Raw genomic sequence first — 18,694 nt, forward strand, 5'->3', positions numbered from 1 at the left:
TATATAATATCATACTCATATGGCTATCCTTTCTGAAATTGCAGGGGAAGGGACTTGGGTCCTTGATGTATGTAGGGTGGATCATAGTAGGCTTAAGTTAAATGCCTTATAAAGACCCTTAAGCCATTTTCATAGTCATTCCTGATGCAAGTGTCCTGTCAAGGGTGTATAGATAGATGAATAAATATGGTTGTAGATAAATGGATAAAGGGGTAATATTATAAACACATGAGTAAAAATATTATTATAAATTATAAATACTGTATATTTAAAATTATTTAAATTTATATTTTAAAATATTGTTTGGTCAAATTATTTACTTATAGTTTGAGTGAAATTTAATATAGCTAAAGAGGATAGTTTAAAAGTCAGTGTAAGATTATAATTAAAGTATAATCATTTCAGCCGCTGCCGAACTTGCTGCAGAAATAAAAAAAATCGAAGAATCGCAAGTGAAGATTTCTCAATGGCAGCAATGAAGATTGAAGGCTGAAATTTCTTGGGAAGAAAGTCGGTCAGTTCTATTTGAGTGGGAGGTGCGTAGGCACGCTGTTCCAGTTGAAGGTACATACACAATACTTATAAGCATAATGTCTATCTACATCAGTATATCAGTTTACATTACAACTTATTATATTTGCATTTGTTTAGTTATATTTTTGGAACAGAGAGTGGATACTTAGTTTTAAACATTCCTGAAGCATTTTATCACTAATGAAAAATGTTTATGTATACTTATAGACAATATTTTTTTCTTAATTCTGCATGATCTGAAAGTTTACAGAAGTCTTTTTTGACATAGATAAGAAATTTTATAGCATATGTTTTCAATATATTTATTTGACAGACACAAAATGCTACTAATGTGTGATTGAAGCCAGCATCAAATGTGAAGATTGTCATCCTCTAGTCTGCTACCACTGTGATATGAAATTTTTTTTTTAAACCCATTCCATGATAGGTTTTCCTGGGCCAGTGGTTATTATGAAGCATTGCCACCAACTGTGACTGTTGACCTTAATGGGACATTTACTGACTGGCGTAAGTAAACCAAAAAATTTTTTACATATGAAAACTTTGTTTTTTACCAAGCCTTTACAATATAAGTACCCAAATATTGAAGGAAAAAATTAAATGTAAATTTTTTATTCAATAAGGAATTCAATTTTTATGGCATTTGATTTACTGAATATTATTTAAATATGCAATCTTTGCTAAGTTTATTATTATTTTCTTATTCAGAACCTGTTGTGCCAGTTCCTGTGCCAAAAATTTCCTGTAACTGTAAAGACTGTAACCTTAACATAAAGAGTTCTGACATCATGTGTAAATCAAATCAAATCAAATGTTTATTTAGGTAAGGTACATACATACAAGAGATTTTACAAAGAGTGATGGATTTATAGTTAGGGCTAGTACATACAATGCCTAAAGCCAAGGACAGGACAATCGCCCAACGATTATCGTGGAAGAAGGAAGGGACCATGAAGTAATCGAGGATGTTGGTAGTGAAATAAATGGTATATTGAGTGGCAGGTCTAGACAGGTTGATGTTACGTGTATTACTAGTGGGTCTAGTGCCAAAATTATACGAAGTGTTGGCAGCCCTGAAGTTAGAAGAGTGAACGCACTCTTCATTAGTGTACAGACCGTCACCGAGTGAACACGCTCGAACCTTGTCTTCGGTAAAGACACTGGTACCTATCTACAGGCTGTACCTGGTAGCCAAAATTTACAATTTCCTGTATTCCAGATTCCTGTCTCACTGGGGGACTGCCAGATAGGTACATGAAACACCTTCTGCATACAGCCACCAGCGTTACCACGGCTCAGGGAGGTGTTGCTGTTTGGCTCAGTTTTTCGATCTTCCTCAGAACATCGGTGCTTACCTTAACCAAGGCGTGCAGTGTGGCCCCACCACGACCAAGCAAGTCACTTAGATCATGGCCCCTGGTCTTAGTGTTCTCTTCTTCTTGAGAGGAGGTGCAGTTTGCATGAAGGGTTTTCCCTCGATGACTGCACCAGAAGAGATGTGTGGAAACGCGTTGACGTTGAGGAAGATAAGAATGTCAAAAGAGCTAGTCGTGTCGTGCCGTAGATAAAGGATGTGGTTGGATGTGTGATGCGACTAAAACAGAGGCGGATGGTAGAGGGAGACTTGCCGCACAGTAGGGCGGGATGTCGAGTTCATGGCGTCATGGTGAAGCGTTGTGCACAACATAAGAACAAAGGTAACTGCAGAAGGCAAATTGGCCCATACGAGGCAGTTCCTATTTATAACCACCCAATCCCAAAGGGGCCTCGTAGCCTGGTGGATTGCGCGCAGGACTCGTAATTCTGTGGCGCGGGTTCGATTCCCGCACGAGGCAGAAACAAATGGGCAAAGTTTCTTTCACCCTGAATGCCCCTGTTACCTAGCAGTAAATAGGTACCTGGGAGTTAAGTCAGCTGTCACGGGCTGCTTCCTGGGGGTGGAGGCCTGGTCGAGGACCGGGCCGCGGGGACACTAAAGCCCCGAAATCCTCTCAAGATAACCTCAAGATAACCTCATATACATGTCCAACCCACGCTTGAAACAATCGAGGGACCCCACCTCCACCACGTTATGCGGCAATTGGTTCCACAAATCAACAACCCTGTTACTGAACCAGCATTTACCCAAGTCTTTCCTAAATCTAAACTTATCCAATTTATATCCATTGGTTCGTGTTCTGTCTTGTGTTGATACTTTTAATGCCCTATTAATATCCCCTTTGTTATGTCCATTCATCCACTTGTAAACCTCTATCATGTCACCCCTAACTCTTCGCCTTTCCAGTGAATGCAACTTAAGCTTTGTTAATCTTTCTTCATTTGAAAGATTTCTAATTTGGGGAATTAACTTAGTCATCCTACGCTGGACACGTTCAAGTGAATTTATATCCATTCTATAGTACGGCGACCAAAACTGAACTGCATAATCTAAATAGGGCCTAACCAGAGCTAGATAATGCTGAAGAACCACACCAGGTGTCTTGTTACTAAGGCTTCGATTAATAAATCCCAGTGTCCTATTTGCCTTATTACGAACATTCATGCTTTGATCCCTTTGTTTTAAATTCTTACTAATCATAACTCCCACATCCATTTCGCAATTCGATTTCACAGTCTCAACACCATCTAGCTCGTATCTTGTAACTCTATCATCATTACCTAGCCTCAAAACTTTACATTTATCAGCATTAAACTGCATCTGCCAATCCTTCGACCATTTCAAAACCCTATTTAGATCAACTTGAAGTGATAGCCAGTCTTCTTCTGTGTTAATTTCCCTACCGATTTTTGTATCATCGGCAAATTTGCAAATGTTGCTACTCAAACCTGAATCTAAATCATTTATATATATTATAAACAATAGAGGTCCCAGGACAGAGCCTTGAGGCACTCCACTTTCAACATTTTCCCACTCTGACTTGACTCCATTTATACTAACTCTGTTTCCTTTGGTATAGCCATGCCCTAATCCAGCTTAATATAGCACCCGCAATACCATGAGCCTCTATCTTTTTTAATCAGTCTTTCATGTGGCACTGTATCAAAAGCTTTGCTAAAGTCAAGGTACACAACATCACAATCCTTACCACTATCAACTCCCTCAACTATGCTAGAATAAAAAGATAACAAATTTGTTAAACATGAACGGCCATTTATAAAACCATGTTGCAACCAAATTATTAATTTATGTTTTTCAAGATGAAGACGAATTGTATTCAAAACGACACAAGACGTCTACTAATATTTTTTCCGGGAACTTGTATATCGGAACAAATCATTAACGTTTCAAAGGACACTTGGCCACCAGGCGGCGCCTTCGGCTGAGACATCTTATCCTGCAATCAATAAACACACTCCTTCGCCCGCGACACCCAGATAGTGGATGAGCACCACGAGATCGGAAGCACCCAGGCATTCCGATAAGGGCCCAACACCTGTCCATCACGGGCCACGACCCCGGCAGCCGGGACGAGGCTTCCCCCAGACCGGGGCAACAAAGGAGGGGGAACTGCAGGGGGATGCAGGCGCGGCATCGACCCCGCCACTGGGTACAGGAGCCGAGGCCCCCCGGCGAACATCTTTCCATAACACAGGATGAGGTCCCGATCATCAGGGGACAACCCCCACTGCGGGAATCCAATAGTAGGAGACGCAGGAGGGGGCACAGGTAGCAACTCGGGGCCCCTCACAGCCCCGTCATCTACGGTGGGGGATGCCAGAGCACCATACTCCCCCACCTCCTCCCAAGGCACACCACGAAGGGGAGACACACTCCGAGCCAGCTGCTAACGCTTCGAGACAGGTCACACCACTCCACTCCCACCAGGCCCCACCCACCCACACACACCGGCTCAACAACACCAGGGGCCACAGCAGTTACCAGACGTGTCGCATAGGCCGTAGAACGTGCCTCAACAGGCGGAGCAGCAGACAGACAATCAGGTGCCTCAGGCACAGTACCCACTCCATCCTCAGTACCGTCCGAATGCAACAGCGATGGAAAATCCACCACACGATAAATATGCACCCTACCAGTTGTTCTCACGTTGCACGCTGCAGCCAGATGACCCTCGTGACCACACCTATAACTGGTGCGCGGTTGCCCCCAATACAGGCAGCGTAGCGTGTAACCCAACACGGACATCAACAACGGGACACTACACTTCAGCGACATCGTCAGGGGTGCAGGAGCTGTCAAGCATACAGCAAAGTGCCCGGCAAGGACCTTATTCAAACGAACACTTAACACAGTCCCAAATCGTTCAAAACAGTAGGTTAAAAATCGTCCTGAAATTCGAGGGGGGCACCATGCACCGCCACAGAATCAAGACGACACTAAGATTCACCACCTTAACAGAACCAGAAGTAACAGGGAGAGGGTAAACACGCCCCTCACACCGCTCGAGAAACGCCTGAATGGCAGCCTGGAGGAGGAACTTGACCACAGCACGGTGGCCCTGAAGCAGCTGGACGCCCACTAGGTCCGACAGCTGCACATGCAGCACGCCCACTAGGGAGATACCAACCAACAGATGGTACACCGGCACCGTAAATGCCAGACCAGACCAGCCGACAATGTCCTCTTCACTGGAGGGCGAGAAGTCCCCATGGCCAAGCCAAACATCACCCTGTTAGTGGCAAACCACCACCAGCAGAACAAACCAGCAATCGCCCAACGTAAACACTAGCCAGGAGCAGAGACCTCAGGAGCGTCCGACCTGGCCGGCGGTCGCCATTCAATTCCTTGGTGTTCACTGTGGTCAAGACATCTTTATTAATACAGTTCCTAGAGCAGGACATTCTCCTAACATTGGCCAACTATCTGCATAAGATTGGGTTTATTCAAACATACTAATTTGGTTTATTTTCTTTTTAGAAATCAAACCAAATTCTTTTTGGTGGGGAGGAGTTACGGTATCAACACTGTTGCTGGGGTGTGGAGTGCCATCTTTAGAGCTGCATTCCAACTCCCAAGAATTAGATGAGATACAGACAACGCCATCTGTTGGCAGTGGCGTGGTGTCAGTGAAAGGCTCCTGTTTCATACCTCAGTTAGGAGGTGAGATCGATGATGATGACCTCTGGTGGATGGCGTAACAATATCAACGCCATCTAGGTTGTGGATGTAATTACGTCAGTTTCCCGGTGTTATCTTAAGGTCACCCAGCATACTGACTATCTAGATAATGATGTTTATGTTCACCGAGGTGATGTGAGGAGGCCATTGTGCTGACAGTTCACCTTGGGCAGTCCAGAACTCCTGACTTGGTCCTGTCAGGAGGACCAAGAGAGGACAAAGTTGCCGCCGTTTGAAGTAGCAGTGTGTTAGCTGCTGGATTTAGGCAGTGTTGTATTGACCGACGTACCCGGGATTTGGCCAAGAGGAGATACGAGGCGACCTTAGTGCATGTCTCTTGAGAAGTGTGCTAAAGACTTCTGCAAGGTTGTTAGCTACCCCTGTACGTCATTATTTGAGAACCCTGTCAGCGTGTTGCTGAAGCCCTCTGCCAGTGTGGTTCTGGAGAGTGGATGTGGGGTAGTGGATCACCGTGACAATACGGTGTTTGGACTGGCCCATGTTGAGGAAGGTAAACTCGCCGGTGATTACCATAGAGCGTGGACGACATATATGTGAAAATAGTGGACTCACCGGGATTTGATGAACACTACAGCAATATTGAGTGTCCTGGGTGAAAGTGACACAGTGTACATAGGAGTAGTTATAATTCAATATATATAACATATTGGTGAGGTATAACTAAAGTTTATAAATATTTTTGAAGGTGTAATTGTGTATTCCCCCCCCCCCCTCCCCCTTTATTCCTTGCACTGTTACTTACTACTGCCAGTTCTGAGAACTTACCACTGACTTGGGGAAGGATCATAGAAGAGGAAGAGATTGTAAGACACGTGAACAGAAAGAGAGAGAACAACAAGAGAGAGAGAGAAGAGAGGCTGAGACAGAGAAGCAGAGGCATAGACAGAGATGCAGAAGCAGACCAGCAGAAAGGCAGTGTCAGAGACAGAGATGCAGAGACAGAAAAGCAGAGGTAGTGATACAGAGGCAGAGACAGAGAGGCAAATACCATGAGGCAGAGAGAGAAAGAAAGAGACAGAGAGGCAGAGATAGAGTGGCAGAGACAGATGGGCAGAGATAGATGGGCAGAGACAGAGAAGCAGAGACAGAGAGGCAGAGACAGAGAAGCAGAAACAGAGGGGCAGAGAAAGAGGGGCAGAGACAGAAAAGCAGAGACAGAGAAACAGAGACAGAGGCAGAGACAGAGGCAGAGACAGAGAGGCAGAGACAGAGAGGCAGAAACAGAGGGGCAGAGAAGGAGGGGCAGAGACAGAAAGACAGAGACAGAGGAACAGAGACAGAGTCAGAGATAGAGAGAGAGGCAATGACCGTGAGGCAGAGACAGAGTGGCAGACAGAGAGGCAGAAACAGAGGGGCAGAGAAAGAGACAGAGGCAGAGACAGAAAGGCAGACAGAGAGGCAAAGAAAGAGACAGAGGCAGAGACAAAGTCAGAGGCAGAGACGCAGAGGCAGAGGCAGAGACAGAGAGGCAAAGACAGAGAGGCAGAGGAAAAGACTGAGAGACACAGGCAAAGACTTTGGTAAAGGTAAAGGCCCAGTGGTAGAGACGGAGAGGCAGATACAGAAAGGGAGAGACAGAGAGGCAGAGTCAGAGTGGCAGAGGGAGAGAGACAGAAACATAGAGGCAGAGGCAGAGAGGTAATGACAGAGGCAGAGACAGAGGAACAGAGACAGAGGCAGAGACAGAGAGAAAGGCAATGACCGTGAGGCAGAGAGAGAAAGGCAAATACAGAGAAGCAGAGACAGAGAGGCAGAGAAAGTGAGGCAGAGAAAGAGAGGCAGAGACAGAGACATAGAGGCAGAGACAGAGATGCAGAGAAGGAGAGGCAGAGACAGAGAGGTAGAGGAATAGAGGCAGAGAAAGAGAGGTAGAGGTAGAGAGGCAGAAACTGAGAGGCAGAGACAGAGATGCAGAGGATGAGACAGAGAGAAAGAGAAACAGAGAGAGGCACAGACAAAGAGGCCGAGGCAGAGAGACATAGACAGAGAGGCGGAAGCAGAGAGTCAGAGGCAGAGACAAAGAAGCAGAGACAGAGAGGCAGAGACAGAGAGGTAGAGACAGAGAGGCAGAGGTTGAGAGGCAGAGAAAGAGAGGCAGAGACAGAGAGGCAAAGGCAGAGAGGGAAATACATAGAGGAACAGACAGAGAGGCATACAAAGAGGCAGAGACTGAGAGGCAGAGACAGAGAGGCAGATGAAGAGACGCAGAAATAGTTTGGCAGTGACAGAGAGGCAGAGTCAGATGTGCAGAGACAGAAAGACAGAGACAGAACAGAGACAATGGCAAGGGCAAAAGCAGAGACAGAGAGACAGAGGAAGAGACATAGAGGCAGAGACAGATATAGAGGCAGAAAGGTAGAGAGGCAGAAAGGTAGAGAGGCAGTGAGGTAGGAGCAGAGGCAAAGGCAGAAACAGAAAGTCAGAGGCAAAGGCAGAAACAGAAAGTCAGAGGCAAAGAGACAGAGTGGCATAGACAGAGACAGTGGTTAAAGGCAGAGAGGCATAGGCAGAGAGGTAGAGACTAAAAGACAGAAATAGAAAGGCAGATACAAAGAGGTAGAGGTAGAGAGGCAAAGGTGGAGACTGAGATGCATAGAAAGAGAGGCAGAGAAAGAGAGGCAGAGAAAGAGAGGTAGAGGTAGAGAGGCAGAGACAGAGAGGTATAGAGCGAGAGAAAGAGTGAGAGAGAGAGAGAGAGAGAGAGAGAGAGAGAGAGAGAGAGAGAGAGAGAGAGAGAGAGAGAGAGAGAGAGAGAGAGAGAGAGAGAGAGAGAGAGAGAGATAGGCAGAAACAGAAAGGCCCATACTGAGAGGCAGAGAAAGAGATGCAGCGGAAGAGATAGAGAGACAGAGATGCAGAGAGACATAGAAAGGCAGAGGCAGAGAGGCGGAAGCTAAGAGGCAGAGTCATAAATTCAGAGACAGAGAAGCAGAGGCCGAGAAGCAGAGACAGAGTGGCAGAGAAACAGAGGCAAAGGCAGTTACAGAGAGGCAGAGGAAGAGAGGCAGAAATATAGAAGCAGTGACAGAGAAGCAGAAACAGCGAGGTAGAAAAAGAAAGGCAGACACAGAGAGGCAGAGACAGAGAGGTAGAGACAAAGTTACAAAGACACAGAGGCATAGGCAGAGAGGCAGAGACGGAAAAGCAGAGACAGAGACAGAGGCAGAGTGGCACAGGCAAAGGCAGGGGCAGAGACAGAGAGACAGTGGCAGAGAGGTAGAGACAGAGAGGCAAAGACAGAGAGGTATAGGCAGAGAGGCAGAGACAGAGAGGCAGAGACAGAAAGGCACAGACAGACAGAGAGACAGAGAGAGAGGCAAAAACAGGCAGAGGCATAGAGGAAGAGGCACCGACAGAGACAGCGAGGCAGAGACAGAGCCAGAGAGGCAAAGTCAGAGACCATGAGGCCGAGACAGAGAGGAAGAGGCAAAGACAGAGAGGCAGAGGCAAAGACTGAAAGGCAGAGACAAAGACTCAGGTAAAGGCCTAGAGACAGAGATAGAGAGGCAGAGACAGAGAGGGAGAGAGAAAGAAACAAAGGAAGAGGCAGAGAGGTAGTGACAGATAGGAAAGACAGAGAGGCAGAGACAGAGAGGTAGAGAGAGAGAGACAGCGAAATAGAGACAGAAAGGCAGAGACATAGACAGAGAGAGAGAGAGGCAGAGAGAGAGAGAGTCAGAGAAATAGAGACAGAAAGGCAGAGACACAGACAGAGAGAGAGAGAGAGGCAGATACAAAGAGGCATAGACAGAGAGGTAGAGACAAAGAGGCAGAGGCAGGGAGGTAGAAACAGAGAGGCAGAAACAGAGAGGCTGAGACATAGAGGTAGAGGCAAAGAGGCAGAGACAGAGAGGCAGAGACAGAGAGGCAGGGACAGAGATGCAGATGCACAGACGCAGAAGTAAGTAGGCAAAGACAGAGCGGCAGAATGGCAGACAAACAGAGGCAGAGACAGAGAGGCAGAGAATGAGTTGCAGAGAAAGAGAGACAGAGACAGTGAGGCAGAGACAGTGACGCAAGCTGATTCCCATGACGCAAACTAGTCACCATTGTTTACATACTGTGATGGAGAGTTCGTACGATTCAGTCCGATGACAATGGTGTTCAGACTGTGATTGTGAAAAGTTCCCAAGACACTAACTGGTGACCACGGTGACCAGGTTGACATGTAGAAGAGTTCCCAGGTCACAGCTGGTGATTAAGGTGTACAGATGTAGGAGAGTCCCCAGGAGATTACTGGTGACAAAAGTGTACAGATATATACATTGACAGTTGGATCAAATAGTCTTGAAGAAACTCATACAAATAAATCAGTCATAGCCAATGATTAAGCTAGTGATAGCTAGTGACTATCCAAAGATGCTTACCGAAAAATTATTTGTTTTATAAAAAAGTAAAGACAAAAGGAAGCTCTGCAACTCGTTGGCTAGACCTGGAGACCGTCAGGACTCCGGCGGTCGTCCCCACAACCTGGCCACGAGTCTTCCTGGTTGTTAATACCCCCATGAGTTATATTTCTCTCTCTCTCTCTCTCTCTCTCTCTCTCTCTCTCTCTCTCTCTCTCTCTCTCTCTCTCTCTCTCTCTCTCTCTCTCTCTCTCTCTCTCTCTCTCTCTCTCTCTCTCTCTCTGTCTCTCTCTCTCTCTCTCTCTCTCTCTCTCTCTCTCTCTCTCTCTCTCTCTCTCTCTCTCTCTCTCTCTCTCTCTCTCTCTCTCTCATTCTTTTTGTTTTTGAAATTATAACTTGAGTTCATATTGGCTGTCAAATGACGTACCTAGTGAAACTGCAAGCAAGAGCTGTTATCCTACCTCATCTCATATGAAGCCTCCTCCTAGGAAACTCATTTATTTCATTAGAATGCATTTTGAAAGTATCACAGAGGAAACTATCATATAAGGAACCTGGATAAACTGCAAGAAAACCTATTCCTAGTTGCCTCTTTATTTCATGAGCCTGTCAAATGCATCAGTTGGAATAGCGTTAATTCATTACCAACATTAGGTAACAATCATATAAGGAACAGGGTGAGGCTGTAACCAACTGTGTGCCAGAGCCTTCATGTGATCAGTTGACCTGATCCCTTTGCATCAACCTGGTGAGCGAACAAGTTCCAAATGTGAGTAAGCCTAAGACTGAATCATCGCTCATGATGCTTCCAACATGCAACTATATAAAATTGATAGCCTAGTGCTACGGGTGGCAACTACTGGTAGTCCACAAAGTTGGGCCAGGTGCGGAACTTTGAGGATGTTGGCCTTGTACATAAGAGTAAGACCACCAACGTCACGACGGTGTTGCAGCCTCTGATGTTCAGACCGTTCCCGCCAGACTTAGTCAAGACTAGAGATGAGCCTTCTTACCTTCTTCTAGATCTAGACTAGCCTTCTTACCCGTCTCTCCACCTTGTCTAACAGTGTTATGAATGATGCGGGGCAGGCGATCCAGGAAAGGGGTGCATACTCTGGATTAGAGCGAACTTTTGCTTCATATAAGGTTTTGCAGGTCATACTGTCAAGAAGATGTGGGAGGCGCCATTGGGCTGTAAGTTGCCTGGCTGCCTTTTGAGCTAGGTTAACCACGTGACTCTTCATTGTCATTGAAGAGTCGAACTTCATTACCAAGATGTCACTTGCTTCCGTGAACTCTTGGGTTTTGCCACCCATTTGCAAGCCTGTTCGGTTAGATTGGGTTATCTTGAGATGATTTCGGGGCTTTTTAGTGTCCCCGCGGCCCGGTCCTCGACCAGGCCTCCACCCCCAGGAAGCAGCCCGTGACAGCTGACTAACACCCAGGTACCTATTTTACTGCTAGGTAACAGGGGCATAGGGTGAAAGAAACTCTGCCCATTGTTTCTCTCCGGCGCCCGGGATCGAACCCGGGACCACAGGATCACAAGTCCAGTGTGCTGTCCGCTCGGCCGACCGACCGGCATAGCTCGGTTAGCTATGTTCAGTCTACCTATCATCATCGCTTTTATCTTCTCAGCCGATAAAGTGACCTGCTATCTCCTACCCCAGGTAGAAATCACTGTAAGTTGGTGATTAATGATTCCTGAAGCAGATCGCATTTCTTCCATTCTGTATTTGAAGGTTAGAGTACAGTCATCAGCATAGGCTTGAGGTTCAGTAATGAGATGAAGTAGATCGTTGAAATAAACATTCCACAACACAGGGCCAAGAACACTGCCCTGTGAAACGCTGTCACCAGTTGAGTGGCTTTCGTATTCTGCTCCATTGAGGACTACCCTTAGAGTCCGTTCTTGAAGGTAGTCTTTTACTAACTCAAAGATGGAGCCTGAGAGGCCGCGTGCTTGAAGCTTTACAAATAATCCAGAGTGCCTGACCCGCTCAAAGGCTCCTGCTATGTATAGAGCAACAACACAGCTGATCTTGGACTCATCCAGTGACTGATGCCACTTAGAGGAGAGATTTAACAAGAGATCAGTAGCAGATCAGCCTCTTCTAAAACGATACTGTCGATTATATAGTAGCCGATGATGATACAAAAATTAAATCATTTGCTCAACGTTTAATGATTCTAGGATTTTACCAGTAACCGAGAACAGTGACAGTGTTTTGTAGTTACCCACCACTTAACGGCTCTTCTATTTGTGTACTGGAACAACATCTGCCTTCTTCCATAAGGAGGGCCACATTCCTCGAGCTAGGCAGAGTTGGAAGAGGCACGTGAGAGGTGGAGCCAACAGGTCAGCGCAGCAGCGTAGTAGTCGTAGACTGACCTTATCTGGTCCCACAGCTTTGCTTGTGTCTAGCGTGTTAAGGAGATGGAGAACTTCAGCCTGCTTAATAACCACTTCAGTCATCCTTGACACAGTGCTTGGGGCAAGATGTGGAGGCTGACATTCAGGATCAGGGACCTGCACCTTGGCAGCAGAGTTGTTTGGCTGTAGATCAGCCTTCTACTTATTGCTGGTTGCAAAAGCACCATCCACCCGGTTTAGAGGTTGTATTGTGTGCTTAGATGAGAATCCCAGCCTATCTTTCACCAGGGACCACCAGTCCTTGGATCCAATCCTTCCTGAAACTTCCAGATGTTTTCTTTGAGTTTCGGATTCCCATCTGGAAATAGCCCACTTCTGAGCTTATTTCATTATTCGACAAGATTGTCTATAAATGTTTCCGTTATGAGCCGATGGATGCCTTATAAATCTCCTCCAGACCTTGTTTTCGGCTTCAGCTGCCATCCGGCCGCGATATCCAAACCAAGGCTGATCAGTGAGTTTGGTCACATACTGCCGGTGAGGGATATACCTGTTCTGAAGGTCCAGTATACAACAGGTGAAAGCGTTTACTTGTCTGTTCACGTCCCCTCAGGAGCAAGGCATTCCAATCAGTTGCTTCAAGCTCTGAGCGGAGGGCGGGCCAGTTCCTTCTGTCCCAAAGCCAGGTAGTTCGTACAGGTTCTAAACCTTGATCTCTCGGGATAGCCAGTGTAGTAAAGAGAGCCTAGTGGTCTGAAGAACCAACATATCCCAGAGGTCTGCGGTGAACTGTTCTTGCAGGAAGGTCAGTTACGACAGGATCAAGGGACGAGCATGATAAGTGGGTTTGAAAGATCACAAAATTTCAAGGTTTTGGAAGACTGCTAAAAGTCTATCAAAATCCCTCTGTATGAGATATTGGTTGAAGTCACCAACAATTATAATGTGCTGACAGTTGTGCTGCATTAGCAGGGAGTCTAGGTTATACATCAGGAAGTTGATTGGGGATGCACCCTGCCATTGAGGTCTGTACAATGCACATAAGGGTATTGAGGTACCTGGATTTATGCAAATTTTAAAGAATAGAATTTCAAGATGACAAGGGATGACCACATCAATGGGTTGGGCATGCACAGATTTGCTGATGCACACTGCAACACCCCTCCTGGACCCTGCCCGTCTCGTTGTATCCATGTTGTATCCAAACCAGTAATTGTAACAAAGTTCTCAGGTGTCCTGTCATCTAGAAATGTTTCTAGCACAATAACCACATCAGGACGATGAGTGTTCACAAAGCTGTGTGTGAGATCGCCAACAATGGTAATGGAGCCCCTGATGTTTGCAGACAGTATGCTGATTGATTGACTCCTCGTGACTGCATGTTGCTTGAGAAGGCAGCTGTGTGTGGCGGCAGACCTCGTAGCTGGTGTGCTGGTGGTGTGTAAATCAGTGCTGAGTAAGGCTCAACACCAACTGCATGGCTTGGGAATGGTAGTAAAAATGCTGAAGAGTATAGAGTATGCAGCAAGTTTGAGTTTTTCTTAGATTGATCCAAGATAAGGTCTCAAAACATTTGATCCTGTCTATCCAGATCCCTTTTGGTTTGACATGAGTCCTCCTGGTGACCTCTTCAGTGGCAGCTGACGCTGTTCATGCCTTGTTTTGTTCAACACTCACCATACGTTGTTCTTGTGTTGCAACACTCACAACACGGTGTTGCTGTGTTGCAACACTCACACCACGTTGTTGCTGTGTTGCAACACTCACAACACGTTGTTCTTGTGTTGCAACACTCACAACACGGTGTTGCTGTGTTGCAACACTCACAACACGTTGTTGCTGTGTTGCAACACTCACAACACGGTGTTGCTGTGTTGCAACACTCACAACACGTTGTTGCTGTGTTGCAACACTCACACCACGTTGTTCTTGTGTTGCAACACTCACAACACGGTGTTGCTGTGTTGCAACACTCACACCACGTTGTTGCTGTGTTGCAACACTCACAACACGTTGTTCTTGTGTTGCAACACTCACAACACGGTGTTGCTGTGTTGCAACACTCACAACACGTTGTTGCTGTGTTGCAACACTCACAACACGGTGTTGCTGTGTTGCAACACTCACAACACGTTGTTGCTGTGTTGCAACACTCACACCACGTTGTTCTTGTGTTGCAACACTCACAACACGGTGTTGCTGTGTTGCAACACTCACAACACGTTGTGTTTGTGTTGCAACACTCACACTACGTTGTTGCTGTGTTGTAACACTCACAACACGCTGTTGCTGTGTTGCAACACTCACAACACGCTGTTGCTGTGTTGAAACACTCACAACACGTTGTGTTTGTGTTGCAACACTCACACTACGTTGTTGCTGTGTTGTAACACTCACAACACGCTGTTGCTGTGTTGCAACACTCACAACACGTTGTGTTTGTGTTGCAACACTCACACTACGTTGTTGCTGTGTTGTAACACTCACAACACGCTGTTGCTGTGTTGCAACACTCACAACACGTTGTGTTTGTGTTGCAACACTCACACTACGTTGTTGCTGTGTTGCAACACTCACAACACGGTGTTGCTGTGTTGAAACACTCACAACACGCTGTTGCTGTGTTGAAACACTCACAACACGTTGTTGCTGTGTTGCAACACTCACAACATGTTGTTGCTGTGTTGCAACACTCACAACACGGTGTTGCTGTGTTGTAACACTCACAACACGCTGTTGCTGTGTTGCAACACTCACAACATGTTGTTGCTGTGTTGCAACACTCACAACACGGTGTTGCTGTGTTGTAACACTCACAACACGCTGTTGCTGTGTTGCAACACTCACAACACCATGTGTTTGTGTTGCAACACTCACACTACGTTGTTGCTGTGTTGCAACACTCACAACACGGTGTTGCTGTGTTGAAACACTCACAACACGCTGTTGCTGTGTTGAAACACTCACAACACGTTGTTGCTGTGTTGAAACACTCACAACATGTTGTTGCTGTGTTGCAACACTCACAACACGGTGTTGCTGTGTTGCAACACTCACAACACGTTGTGTTTGTGTTGCAACACTCACACTACGTTGTTGCTGTGTTGTAACACTCACAACACGCTGTTGCTGTGTTGCAACACTCACAACACGTTGTTGCTGTGTTGTAACACTCACAACACGCTGTTGCTGTGTTGCAACACTCACAACACGTTGTGTTTGTGTTGCAACACTCACACTACGTTGTTGCTGTGTTGCAACACTCACAACACGGTGTTGCTGTGTTGAAACACTCACAACACGTTGTGTTTGTGTTGCAACACTCACACTACGTTGTTGCTGTGTTGCAACACTCACAACACGCTGTTGCTGTGTTGAAACACTCACAACATGTTGTTGCTGTGTTGCAACACTCACAACATGTTGTTGCTGTGTTGCAACACTCACAACACGGTGTTGCTGTGTTGAAACACTCACAACACGTTGTGTTTGTGTTGCAACACTCACACTACGTTGTTGCTGTGTTGCAACACTCACACTACGTTGTTGCTGTGTTGAAACACTCACAACACGGTGTTGCTGTGTTGAAACACTCACAACACGGTGTTGCTGTGTTGCAACACTCACAACACGTTGTTGCTGTGTTGAAACACTCACAACACGGTGTTGCTGTGTTGAAACACTCACAACACATTATTACTATTTCGTAATACTATAATAATAATAAATTATATAATATATAAAAGTTTCTATAAATAATAAATAAAACGTGATTTAATATTTAAAATTTGATTATTTAGATGAAAAATAGTAATGAATTAATATTAAAGTATTTTGTGGCCAATATATGGAAAAAAGGAAGCCTCCACTATACAAAGGGTTCGAACTGGTGACCGCGTGAACACCGGGTCCGACCCCCCAGTCTGACCACGACGCTTCCTGCTTAATGAAGAACTCGGCAGTCATACATTCATCCACTTCATCATACATCATCATGTGACATATGAGCCATGATGAGAGAAAATCAGTAGGGGAAAAAATATCTGTGAGGATGCGGTGTAAGGTAAGGTAAGGTAAGGTAAGGTAAGGTAAGGTAAGGTAAGGTAAGGTAAGGTAAGGTAAGGTAAGGTTAGGTAAGGTGAGGTAAGGTAAGGTAAGGTAAGGTAAGGTAAGGTAAGGTAAGGTGAGGTGAGGTGAGGTTAGGTAAGGTAAGGTAAGGTAAGCTAAGGTAAGGTAAGGTAAGGTTAGGTAAGGTAAGGTGAGGTAAGGTAACGTAAGGTAAGGTAAGGTGAGGTAAGGTAAGGTAAGGTAAGGTGAGGTAAGGTAAGGTAAGGTAAGGTAAGGTAAGGTGAGGTAAGGTAAGGTAAGGTAAGGTAAGGTAAGGTAAGGTTAGGTAAGGTAAGGTAAGGTAAGGTAAGATAAGGTAAGGTAAGGTAAGGTAAGGTAAGGTTAGGTAAGGTGAGATAAGGTAAGGTAAGGTAAGGTAAGGTAAGGTAAGGTAAGGTAAGGTAAGGTAAGGTTAGGTAAGGTGAGGTAAGGTGAAGTAAGGTAAGGTAAGACAATAATGAGGTGAAAGTACTGCTCCAGTATTAATATATAACACTTGTTAAGGATATTAGGATGAGCTGGGATATATAAGGACGGATTGAAGAAGCGGTGCCCAACCGCTTCGACCATCGGGGGTAGAACAAAAATATATTTTATATTCAGCATGGATCTAAAATAAATTTAAGCAAAATGAAGTATATAAAGTTCTCAAAAATTATTTAAGCTATATCATAGAAGTTTTGAACTTTGTATTTATCCAATTCATAAATTTTGGATTAATTGTTTATAGGTAATTTGTTCACCATATGTGTTCACCTAGACGTGTTCACCTTGACGTGTTCACCTAGACGTGTTCACCTAGTGTTCACCTTAATTATCAATATTTCTTCTTGTATATAGCCAGCAGTTTAAAGTCTTTTTTTAATATTACTAAGACCTAAAGTTGATTTTGTACATTTCAAGTTTTTTTTTACAACGATAACATGATAAAAATTCAATCAGTATGATTTGTGTTTTTAGTAATGAACGAATGAGAGTAAATAAAGACAATATCAGTGTATCTGACGTATAGATCAGATATCGATTTTTCTTATAGTTGGCCTAAAGTGTTGAAAGGCAGAAAGACCAGATGGAGGGAAAATTATTTTATAACGTGTTATAATTTGTTTCAAATATTTTCCCTTCATCTTCAATCAAAGAGAAACAATAATACTCAGACATAACACTAATACATTCACGTGTTGTGAGTGTTGCAACACACAGGAATAATGTCTTGTAAGTGTTGCAACACAAAAAAGCGTGTTGAGAGTGTTACAACACAGAAATGAGGTGTTTTGAGTGTTGCAACACAGGAATGAGGTGTTTTGAGTGTTGCAACACAGGAATGAGGTGTTTTGAGTGTTGCAACACAGGAATGAGGTGTTTTGAGTGTTGCAACACAGGAATGAGGTGTTTTGAGTGTTGCAACACAGGAATGAGGTGTTTTGAGTGTTGCAACACAGGAATGAGGTGTTTTGAGTGTTGCAACACAGGAATGAGGTGTTTTGAGTGTTGCAACACAGGAATGAGGTGTTTTGAGTGTTGCAACACAGGAATGAGGTGTTTTGAGTGTTGCAACACAGGAATGAGGTGTTTTGAGTGTTGCAACACAGGAATGAGGTGTTTTGAGTGTTGCAACACAGGAATGAGGTGTTTTGAGTGTTGCAACACAGGAATGAGGTGTTTTGAGTGTTGCAACACAGGAATGAGGTGTTTTGAGTGTTGCAACACAGAAATGAGGTGTTGCGAGGTAGGTGCTGCAGCACTGGAATAACGTGTTGTGGATGTTGGAACACGTATATGTTTTGTATTTAAAAACCAAACAAAATTGGCTCTGTATTGCAACACACACAACACATTATTCGTGCGTTTGAACACTCACAACACAATATTTCTCTGTTGCAACACTCACAACACATTATTCGTGCGTTTCAACACTCACAACACAATATTTCTCTGTTGCAACACTCACAACACATTATTCGTGCGTTTCAACACTCACAACACAATATTTCTCTGTTGCAACACACACAACACATTATTCGTGCGTTTCAACACTCACAACACAATATTTCTCTGTTGCAACACACACAACACATTATTCGTGCGTTTCAACACTCACAACATAATATTTCTCTGTTGCAACACTCACAACATGATTTTTATGTGTTGAAACACTAACATGGTATTCCTGTGTTGCAAAGTTACAACTCTCACAACTATTATTTTCATGGCGTTTAACGTTGAATAATTTAA

The sequence above is a fragment of the Procambarus clarkii genome, chromosome 1 (genome assembly GCF_040958095.1).
Source record: "Procambarus clarkii isolate CNS0578487 chromosome 1, FALCON_Pclarkii_2.0, whole genome shotgun sequence".
Lineage (NCBI taxonomy): Eukaryota > Metazoa > Arthropoda > Malacostraca > Decapoda > Cambaridae > Procambarus > Procambarus clarkii.